The following is a 12,185-nucleotide window of genomic DNA, read 5'->3' on the forward strand; positions in this document are numbered from 1 at the left end:
ATAATGTCTTATTGATCGCCGTCGTTATAAGCGATAAAATTCTTTCCTCGTACTACCACTGTAATTGTCTCTCCCCTAGGGGATACAGAACCATTTTTCGTCGTAAATGAAGGACCAAACGGAGGTAAATATTTTTTTACAACAATAAGTACACACTGTAAAATGTTAGTAACAATAAAAATATAAATAAATAAATAAATATATATATAATTGTATCATACATATTTATATAAAATTGTATCTATAAATTGTTCCCAAATATAAAATATATAATACATATTGTAACCTACAAAGATTTAATTCAGCGTTTAAAAAGATAACATGAAACAAATTTTTTTAAATTTCTTTGATCTTCTTCTTGTAAAATTACATTTATACATGTATAGCAAAATAGTCAAATACAAAAGTACTCGACGAATAAAACTGGAATTTCTCGAAAGGGAGCTTCCGAGCAGAAAGATTTTTATTTTATTTTCATTTATACAAAGCGATGCTTTACATGTGGCTCTGTAATACTTCAATTCCCAGCACTACGAGAAACAGAACCATTTTCGTATAAATCAAACAATTTTTTATAAACTGCTGTTAGATTTTACATCGCTAGAATATTGAAAGAACTGAATTCCAACTGACTCTCGGCTTCGTGTAAACGTGGTTCAATGGAATTAGTACAATCTTTACGTTCAGCCAAAATTGACTCTGTAATCGATCGTTGGCGTTGCTGTTGTAGCGTCCACTATTGAGTTAAATAATAGAGATGTTAAGTCGCTCGTGGATCGGTACGATGTACCGTGAGATGATATAAAGTATGAATTCCGTACGTAATCGAGCCGGATCTAAATCGATTTGCGGAAGAACTTCGAAACGTACGGTTATGTGCTCTCTAAGTTATTCATCGCGGAGGCGACGTACACACGAGGGGAATTTATTTTCTCGCAGCTTATCGCACGGTGTCGCTTCCATTTTTTTAGTGTTCATTTTGGAAAAGTTGGCTTCCGCTTTCCCGCGTGTACGGGAACTATCGTCCGACATCCCTGTTTCATAACACCAATCGTAAATGATAAAACCGCGACACAATGGGGAAATTGGAGAGTATTTGTGGAAATTACTGTGAGTCGAACGTCTAATTTTTCAGGAGGAGGAAGAAAGTTATCTAACAGTACGTTGAACGCTGCCATAATAATGTCATCTTTCAGTATTATCGGTATTATGGATGGGTGTTGTTATTGATGACTGGTTATGAAAGGAAAATCGCACTTAAATTGTATACTGTAGGATAAGAATAGAAAAAGACACTTTTTCAATTTTGGTACCTTTTTTCAAGGTAAGAATGAAAAAAGACAATCTTTCAATTTTGGTACCTTTTTCAGGGTAAGAACGAAAAAAGACAATCTTTCAATTTTGCTACCTTTTTCAGAGTAACAATGAAAAAAGGAAATGTTCCAATTTGAACACTGTTCTTCAGGATAAAAATAAAAAAAGGGAATTTTTCAATTTTTATGTTCTCCACGAGAACTTTTCAATTAGTGGATAAAATGCTCCAACTATCGCGCGCTATTTCATTTAATATTTTTAATAAAACGAACAATGGGATTTAATGAATCGTAGACACGAACGAAGATATGCATTCGTCTGGATAATAGAATATATTCGATGTCACAGGAGCGTATTATAATATTTCACGAACGAACGAGAGAGCTATGTTTCATTTGCCATAGCTTTTTAGTGGCAACACTCTGAACTTTTTAAATGTGTTGAATGTGCAACTCTAAATCAATATTCACGGAGTTCTGGAATTCTGTGAAATCCACAGTGTGGATACATCAGTGAGTATGCAACAGTAAATTGTACTGAGTTGTACAAAATATTATATTTCGTCCTCGTTTTCCAATACGGCATCTATATTAATGAAATCAGACAAAAATTTATTGAACGAAATGAGGAACGTACAGATTAATAACTTTAGTTGAATAAAACGGAAGTTTGTCTATGAACTTGTTTAAAACATGTGAAAAGACTTTTCAGAAACCCTAATTAAATAAAGAACTTAAAGGTTTTTGAAAAGGTCTCGACAAAAATATATTGTCTTTACAAAAACATGTCACTTGATTGTTTATTATTTTTACAGAAATTTCTTCTCTGCAACGAACTAGCAACGCTTTAAAACGCACGCCATTTTCTTGAGAGTTTCAAGTATCCAGGCCAACGACCTATTTGAATGCATTTATCTTTCATTGATATGCAAAAACTGGTCTCCGTCTTAAAATCACACTGTTCAACCGCCATCTTCATTTTCTTCCAATGAAACTGCATTCGAATCAAAGTTGAATTAACAAAGTTCCATGAAACATGTATACAACAAAACATATAAAAAGTGAGTATTATTTACAAATAATACTAATAATACTTTATTTTCGTATTTATTTACAAATACCTGTAGAATCAAGAACTACTAGGGTTTTACTATACATTTCAGATTTAACTTGTACAGTGCCCAGGTGGTAAAGCATTATGCAGCGTACTAATATGGTAGTAAATAGGACGCAGTATAATAGACTCGTATTCTCTTATCAACATACAATATGTATCATCATAAATTTAAAACATTCCTATATTTACCCAGTTCGTTAGTTTCAATGTCTTCGGAATAAATATTCATTAAAAATTGTTCTAAAATTAAAATAATTGTCTGATAACAATTTAATTCTTACGTACAACTGGGTTGGTCAGTTAAAATTCCTTGAACGATCAAAAATTTGATCTTTGTTTAAACGTTCACGCCGGAAGGATAATTTTAGATTGACATTACTTCTTCTTCGATTATTTCAGGACGGTTTGCTGCAGTTGCATGTTTCATAGGGGTGAATAGCCGCAGAGAAATCGATTTCAGTTCTACAAGGGACAAGTGTTATTGCTTTCACTTGAACCTTCCCTGACACTGCCTCGTCTTTACACAGTCGCTCCTGTTAGATGTTAATATACAGAATGTCCCTCCCCTATTCGAGAAAGACACGCCGTTCGACTTATCTTGATCGCCGAAAATTTATGCGAAGAACTTCTTGATATTACCATGCAAGATCCTTCGTACCCTTTGATCGCATTAAAGATTTATGAAATCGGGCTTCTTGGCATTCCGGTGTACATTTCATTTATGTTAATAACCACCGTGGCACTTAAAAAATGAACCTTCAGTGACGAATAAGAAATTTCATTCCTTTCTGCTCGTTGTGAGAACGCGAACAGGAAAAGTTTACTTTAAAGATAACAGTCCGTTGTACATACGTTGTAAACGTTAATTATCATTAAACCAATGATTTCTTTGAATTCCTTTTCGTTGAAGAGAAAACAGCACACGCATAATTACAGTGATGCGAACAATTTCTCAGGCAAACATTTCACTTCATACCCCCCGAGCCTTATGCAAAAGAATTTCAGTCCGATACACGGAAAACAATAAACTGCATTTATTTATAGCCTTATCAGTTTTTATTCCCACATCTTCCTGCTTGAATCAATACCGCTTTCAGAATGGAACACAAGTTAATGAATTCCCCGGCCTATACTTTCTCTCATTACTAATTAATAAAGAATATACAACAAATTAACGAATCTGTCTAACTTCTCGCGTTACCGATTACCAGTCAAACGCATTCTCTGTCATCCACACCTATTCCCATCAACCATTTAAATCGCCGTAAAACGTTACGGCTCAGTGGCAAAAGTAAATCACACGGCAAAGGGTTAACCAAGGAACCATTCGAAAGCCATTCACATCATCGTCGTTTGCCGGCTGGGCCGCAGGAATTCCAAAAATACGCAACAATTTCCAGCGTGACTCGATATCTCCGATCCACGCCGGCATCCGCGCGATTGATTTCTGGCCGTGGTGACCATCGCGCGCTGCCGGACCCGAAAACCCGGTCCCCCTGGCCAATAATTGAATGAAATCCAGATGATCGGTGTTTACAGGGGGAAGCAACACGTGAGACCGCCAAAAGTGGCGTCGGTGCCAGTTCCACCCCCTCGTAAAACTGACATCGGCCAACGGATCCAACGGAAGCGAGTTTAAACGTCTAAGAATCCTCGATTTTGGTTGGCCGCTGGGCTCCGGGTCGATGGTGGAAGGGGACGCCGGGTCGCGACCAGCCTCGCAGTACCGCTTCGACTCTCATCGTGGTAGCTTCGTTCTCCCCCTTTCATCCCTGATCGTTGTTCGAGACACGTCTTGCAACCCTGACCATGTCTCTACTCTAGCCAGAGGAACCAGGGGAACAGTGAGACCGTTGTGTACCGGGCAAATCGGTTGGCCAGACGATCGGAACCCTTTCACCGTCACCACCTCGTAACGTGACGTTAAATGGTATGCGAGCAGGTGCACCTGCACAGGTGCCGCAAACAAGTTTCGGGGGTCGTTGCACGTAGAACTTAGCTACCGAACGGTCTATCGTGGTGTCCTGTCCGCCGACTCTCGGGCCTGCCCGCGATCGCTACCGCAATCGGCCGCCGTTGAGGATCGTCGAGTAATCTGCGTCGACTCGCCGACTTGCCGATCAGGTGAGTCGCTTGTTCAATCATTTTAGGGGTGGCTGGGTTTTAAATCTCGAGCAGTTCACTTGATGGAAGACTGGCCTCATCGATGACGATCTAGAAGATCCCGGGGGCGGGCGGAATTTTTCGCGCGTGAAGGATTATGGGGAGTTCTCGGGGATTTCGGTGGAATCGGAAAATGAGGATTCGGGTTTTGGGTTTGTTTGAGGTAGAAATGTTTTGATATTGGAATATACACAGGTGGAGAAAATAATAGATTTTGTGGTTTAGAGGTTTAGGGGCTGTTCGTGGATTTTGCTTACTTTGAGGGGAGTTATTGTTGAAATGAATGATCGCGGTAGATATCAGGATCGTTTGGAACAGTTTTATGTTGGTAGATGTTGGAGTGTTCGTCGTTGAGGAGCTTTTTCGAAATTTTACCTGGGAAATGTAAATCGTGTTGCGCTGGTATTAGATTACTGAAAGATAATTTATAGCTAGTTATGTTTACGTCACCGTGTAATAAGAGTGGTCCGTTCCCGTATAGGTTTCTGCGTAATTGAAATCAGTTACGATTTATGTCGGATTTATGCTGACCAGCTACAGAAACCGAAGAAGAATTTATTGGTACGATCGTGCGTGATATTTTCGATAAGTTACCCGCGTGCGGAAACGTATCGGGGAATTTTATTCGGTCGGCGGAAATAAATTAATGTTCGCCTCATGAGAATTTTACGGGGAATTCTGTGCGTTGATACCGATACACGGAATCCGTCACGGGTGGCGAAAATGAAAAACGAAAGAAAAAGTGAATTTTATACACGTAGATTCCGCGCATATCTTTGGTTCCGTTTGATATTTTCCGTCAATTGAAATTGATTTATTTACCTGCATTTCGAATTTTTGTCGTCGCATAGATCGAACTTCATACGACCTTGTAAAATGAACAGCAATTCGAAAATCCATGTCTCGTTATAATAGTTTCGAGGATTTATTAGAATTCTTGGCACATCGTGATACTAAAAGTGATTAACAGTTCTGGAAAATGATTATCAACAGTTCACGACAAACCTCGGCGCAAAAACATTCGCATAAAAATTCTTTTTACTCGCGTACTTATCGTTCGTGATTATTTTTCCACTCTCTGTCCAGTAAATTCAACATTGTTTTTCACGTTATTTACAACTTCTGTGCAATGTCTGTTATGGATCCAGGTAAGTAACACGGCATTCAACAAGTTTTTTTCATCGACGTTGTTTTCCTTTTCGTTCACATCGATCCGTGCATGTGACAATAATAAAAAATTGACATTTATCAAGCGAAACGCAAAATTCAAACATTCGCAGACGTCTGTTCGTAAACATTTTTCTCGTGTACACGGTGTGCGAGGGCATTATTGGTTTTCCGGAAATATTCCGAGCCCAGCTATTTAGATCTATTCGAAACGTAATTTCTAGGCAAACATCTTTTTCAAAATCAATCCGAGCTACTTCGTTCTAACGAAATGAATTACTATTTAGTCTAACAATGTCATTAAAGGTTAATTGAATTGATAGAGACCAAGGAGCTATAATGTAAAACTGTAATTGCTCTAAAACAGACTTTAACCTAGCATGAAAAACGACTGACAATTACAGACAACATTTTATAACGGTCTACCTTTTATTATATTAAAAGCAAATACACAGATATAAATCTAAGTGTTCAATAACGATGCAGAAAATCAATGAATATTATATTTCGTGATCGCAAGCAATTAAGGAATGAAAATGTAAAATAATGATCGAGACATCGTCATTTCGCGAGCTGCCACGTCTGATATCAATTATATTAAATTGAAACAAGACGAGTTCGCGCCTAATCTCGTAAAGTCGTCGGCTCTGGAATTCCAATTTCCAAGTTCCGGCATAACGTCGTCCTATAATGCAACAGCGGGCGCGAAAAAAGGGGGGCGGTAGGAAAGAGGTGGAAAATATAAAAATGAGTGTAACTGACGCTGTGCAGAAAGCGGGTGACGATAAATTTACTTGATTTTCCTGCGATCGATTGTCAGGACGTTTAATTTCGTGTTCGCTTTTTCTTTGAAACTCGGTTAGGATCTTCGTAACAATCACGGGACTGCGTATCGATCGCGAGAATCCAGTTCTTGCGGTGCGTCCAGTCATTTAACCAAGTTGGACTGTAAATTTTCTGAAATTCAATCCAGTGAATTTGTTCGTTCGTTGTCGATTTCGCGTGGCCCCCTCCCTGCCCCGCGAAAACTAATATCCGCGAAGTGCAGAATGTTTCGTTTGTTCGGGAATATTGGAATTCTTCCGTTCAATACGATCGCGTTGCAGCTACTCGAAGAAAAACTTGTTCGCGTCACAGCTCGAGATGTTTTGCAGACGCGATGATTGTGTCGTTATTCGGAAAATTTGCGGTACAATTAAATTCTTGTATCAAATGTTTTACTTTTGAATGTAGTCCCCTGGATTAGCAGTTTCATTTTTTCATATGGCCTGTAATATTAACAGTTTCATTTTTTAATGCAGTGTCTAATATTAACAGTTTCATTTTTAGTATAATCTCTAATATCAACGCGTTGACTGCCACGAGAAACAGCGTTTTATGTATCACTTATCCTTTCTATAGCAAAGATAAAAAGCAAGAATTATTCATTCTTTGGTATGAAAATTCTTATATTACCCTATTATCTAGTTATTTGCGTGACAGAAGATTTATATTCGAAAGCAATTATCTTCCAAGTCATAATTACTTTAACAGTTTGATTTTTAATGCAGTCTCTAATATTAACAGTTCCATTTTTAATGTAGTCTCTAATATCAACAGTTTCACTTTTTAATACAGTCCCCTAGATTAACAATTTTATGTTTCAATATAGTCTCTTATATCAATAATTCCACTGGGTCGAAAGTAACAACAAGATAAACGAAATTCAATTGCAACTTATATTCTTCGTTCTCGAAAGATTGTTTCGAGAAAGACGTTGAAAGACAAGTCAATCGTAGTTCCTACAATGCAAGGAAATATCTTTGTCAGTATACCCGCGCGAACTTCGAAACAGAATATAAATATAGATTGCGCGTTTGCGAAAAGACGATATTGAACTTCTAACGGATGGAACTCGGAGAAAACCGTGTTCTCGGCGAAGAAGTTCGGTCAGATCCACAAACAGCTGTGCTTTTTTGTTTAACTACGAACGAACTTCATTTATTCCAGCTGAAACAGGGGGAACGTGAGAAAGAAGTAATTAAAACGAACGCTCAGAGGATACGTCTTTCATTTTCTCTCGTTCACTTACGTGACGGGCGAAAAGAAAAATCATTCTCGTCGCAAGACATTTTACACGCAGTTTTCGCCGAAATTCGTTTTCACACGAAACACGATCGGTTTCAAAATTTAATTTAAAATTCTGCGTTTTCTTTCGTTCATTTTACAATAAAACTATCAGACAGGTGAAAATTACTTATTTCTGATTTCTTCCTTTACAATTATTAAAAGATTTTCTCTGCGAAATTATTAAAGGAATTGATTTAGTATTACGCGAACTAAATTGTAAATCAATTAAAGTTTCATAAGATGCAGTCAAGGAGTTTCTATAGAGAAATTTCGAAAAGTGAATTTAGTTGCTCGGTAGTTTTAGTGTTATCATCTTCAGAGCCGAATTTCTGTTGAGAACAGACAAAGATGGCCCCATTTTTCGTCCGACTTTATTTTGACCAAATTGCCACGAATCGAACGACACGAAGACGGACAGAGATAATTACGAGAAATATCCGAGAAAAAACAAGTGTCCGTTCGACGAACGTTAATGTTACACTAAAATCAAATGTACACATATGTGCCAGTATCCTTGAAGACGTTATACGTTGAATACCGAACGCTTTCACGGAGCAAAACACATAAAGTGAGGAAAATATAATATCAAATTACTTAATCGAATTGCGTTATTATGATCGCACAATCATCTTGCTCAATATCATCGCATTAGGTAACAATATTTATCATATAAAAATATTTTCAAGTAACTATTTAGTAACTAAATTACAATAATTCGACATGGTATTCAACATATTAATCTGATGTTAATACATATAGGGTAGACCGAGGCGAATCTAGTCGCTTTCTGTTTGACAATATATATGTAGAAATGGTTGAACATTAATAATAAAATGTACGAAAAATTTTCTTGTAAAATAAGAAGCGAGAAGTGAGAAATAGAATTTATGATGTAACAAATGTAAACTAGATTTTCATTCTGATCCAATTCGCCTCGGTACCCTATTGTCCGATTAATCGTTTATATAAAACGTAGGTATAAATTTTAACGGGTTTATATTAGTTTAATAATACGATTAAAGTTATTCGATTTTTGGCTTTCCGTTCGTTTCTGTTTCCACTCAGAAAAATTGGTCGTCTAACTCATTTACCTTCGTTGTCCAACTAGTTCTTTAACTGATGACGTTAGCGCTACGTATATACAAGGTGTCGATACGTTTAGTGTTAATTACTATAAATGAAACGTTCCGTGGCATTAGCGTTAGTTTTCGTCGCATAATGTCGCGCGTAGGGACAAAGTAGCGCGTGATTTTCAATGCATCGGAAGTATTCGATCATCGGCGAGCCCGGTAAATGCGTGCAGAAAGGAATCCACGTGTTCGTTAAAAATGGACACCGAGGATTTAATTAAATGTGTTATTAAACGATCGTGTTTTGTAACATTTCGCCGTATATCGATTCCGCCGGCGGCACGGCGTTTTTAATTGTACAACAACGCGGAACGAACGCGTAACGCAATATTCACATAAGCACTGGTCATTCCACGTTGAATCGCACAGAATCTTCTCCGTAATCATTGATCCACCATTGATTGAAACTTTTTAATAGACCGCGAACTTCTGACATTTCTTTGATATCTTGGAAAATCGATTTGTACCTGCATTCCGCCATTCTTCCGCATTCAATAATTCGATTCAAGTGAATGATTGAAACAATCTGCGTCCATCTTTCTTCATTTCAGAAGTGAATTCTCGAAAACCCTCGTCGAGCCAGAAATGAGTGATTATGTGTTTATTTTATTTTTTTAATTTATATTTATACATAGGTATGAATAATAATTTATTCATAATGATAAATGAATTACGAGAAACATGGTAGCTAACGTGTCAAAACAACACTTGCAGAGTCGACACTAAAATCAGATGATCAACGCGATACCACTAAAATATTATTGGTATCTTGAAAGCGTGAAATATCCGAAATGATTTGAAAAACACTTCACTTCAATATTATCATCAACACGCGAAGAAACCGAAGAAATATATATTATTACAATTTGTATAAATTACATATTAATCATGTTAACACTAAAACTACCGAGCAGTGCAATTGACTGTTCGAAAATCCTCTATAGAAACTCCAAGACTGCGTCCATTGAATCTTCAATTGATTTAAAATTCAGTTTGCGTGTTGCAGAATCAATTTCCTCAATAATTTCTGAGTGAAACATCTGTTACCTTTTTAATAGGTCATTTTGACCCGTCTGGTGGTTTTAGTGTCAATATTTTTCACGGCGATTGTTCTCTTATTCCTCTTGCATCTCGTAGAACCAACAAAACGAAGTCGTTCGTTCGATATCATTTAAAAAAAATATGAGAAGAAATGTGTTCTCGAGTGTTCTCAAACTGAAATGACTCGATTACGTATAAGCCGTTTATACCATATCCCGCAGTAGCTGCGATGGATGCGAGAATTTGTCATTCTCGCGGAATGAGCACACTCGAGCACAGCAGCGGAAGGTGAAGCAGCGAGTGATAGAAACGGAAGCCGTTGGCGGAAAAAAATATGCACGCCCGGAAGGAAAGAGGGAAGGAATTGAATTTGTAAATATAATACCCGCATAAAGGGGAAAGCTGCACGGTGTTCCTGCCAGTGTTTCATCTTGAATAACGCTCTTCGCGCGTGAAACTGCCTCGTGTCATAGACGATTAAAAGGAAAGTGAACAGTGCAGCGTGAAAAAAAAGGAACGAAAGGGCCCGTTAGAGATGCGTGAAAAACGGGATTTTTAATATGTCAAAAGTGAGGTCAAAGCGAGCACGGGAACACTGGAATTCGAAGGAAACGCGAAAGAAGATTAACCCGCCGTAAATGTTTGACGCACAGCCTTTCGCGTCGTTCCCATGAAATCAGGGAATAATGGAGTTAAACAGTTCGACCGTTGCGATTCTTGCATCGTTCTCTGAAGGACCGATAATACGTTTTTAATTATTCCATGATTAGTCCAGTGGTAAATTCTAGACAAAGGTTTCTCTCAGATCAGCTTCGATGAAAGGTGAGATGTCAGTGGACGGTAGCGTAAAATGGGTGGAATGATGAGTTATAAACGAGACGAACGTAGGGTCGAGTGGTCGCAGAGGAAGATAGTTGGATTATTAGAATATTTGGAGGAGGATCTTCAAGTGCATGCTTTAAAATAGCTTCGAGCGAAAGCTGCTTGATGATCCGGGACGCAGGTATCGAAAGTGAAACGATGCGTTGACGCATCCCACGAGATTTTCCAAAACTTTAACGCTCAATCTCGTGTAAAGTATGCCGTGTAGGATAATAGACTGCCGTATAGCTTAATTTATTAAAACAGTAACGAGGTTTTATAAGTTTCGTATTAACCTTTGCAAGAATTATGAAAGTATTGAATGCTTAATGGTTGAACGTAAATGCAGAATGTATTTCATTCATTTATTTGTTTGAGAAACTGAATGAAAGATCACTGAAATATGTATAGTAGCATCTATGAAGTATAACTTTTGAAGATTCATAAAATACAATCTTTACGATTATACAGTATAGGAAATAATTCAGGGTTAATATATCTCCAGGATTATCTAACGTCCCCATGGGGAATCCTTTCGAAAATGAAATGATTAAAGGCAGCCATATATATGGAACTTCTCGTATACGTGGCACAATGGAAGCAACCCCTTCTTTTTCACGTGCGAGCGAAGAAAGCAGCGGTGTACGAGTGAATTTTCTAAAACGGTCTTTTGTTTATCGCGCCGCTAAAATTCCATTGAAGCGTCTAAGTGATTATGACGCGTCAACACGTCAAGCAGCGTGTGAAATTTTACGCTGAGCGAATATGAAGCGTAACGCGTACGCAATATCTGTTAATTTAATATGGACGTTTCCGTGACCTCTAATCGCTCGGGGAAGCAGACTTCAGATTAATTTCTGGGAAGTATTCCTTCACACTTTGACTTCTTCTGTTAACACATTGCGTACCAGCTAATTTTCAGAAAATTGAATCGCGCGGATGGCGATTTTCAGTGAGATCAACTTATATCGCTATCTACAGAAAAACTTAAGTACCATATTGTTGTGTAATATATTTTAAATACACAATCCGTTCAACGCAACTCTAATATTTTTTCAAATGCTGTAATTAGCGAAGTTACACAGCTGAGTGTCTGTACATAAAAACGAGATTTCTCGTTACCAGTATGCAATGTGTTAACAACCGTTTTTGTAGTGTTTTCTAATTGACACTGCCAGTCCACGTTCTAACGCTTTGACGTGAATCTGCGCGTCGAAAATGAAGGAATCTATCGACAATTATTGTGACAATAAAATTTAATGAAACGTGAAGATTTTGCTTGTT

The 12,185-nt window shown here is 37.7% G+C and overlaps 1 protein-coding gene across 4 annotated transcripts in view; it reads left to right on the top strand.

Annotated features, from left to right (window-relative positions):
• Positions 1–4,160: 4,160 nt before the first annotated feature.
• The window catches only part of LOC116435020 (uncharacterized), a 29,778-nt gene continuing 21,753 nt past the window's right edge, over positions 4,161–12,185 (top strand). Inside the window, exon 1 of one of the 4 annotated variants that reach the window (XM_031994098.2) lies at positions 4,161–4,554. The gene's annotated coding sequence lies outside the window, so the exon portion shown is untranslated. Of the gene's footprint in view, positions 4,555–8,404; positions 8,438–10,388; positions 10,863–12,185 lie in introns of those variants that run through there. The other 3 variants (XM_031994101.2, XM_031994099.2, XM_031994100.2) reach the window with 3 other exon arrangements.

Source organism: Nomia melanderi, chromosome 4 (assembly GCF_051020985.1).
Source record: "Nomia melanderi isolate GNS246 chromosome 4, iyNomMela1, whole genome shotgun sequence".
In the NCBI taxonomy this organism is placed as follows: domain Eukaryota; kingdom Metazoa; phylum Arthropoda; class Insecta; order Hymenoptera; family Halictidae; genus Nomia; species Nomia melanderi.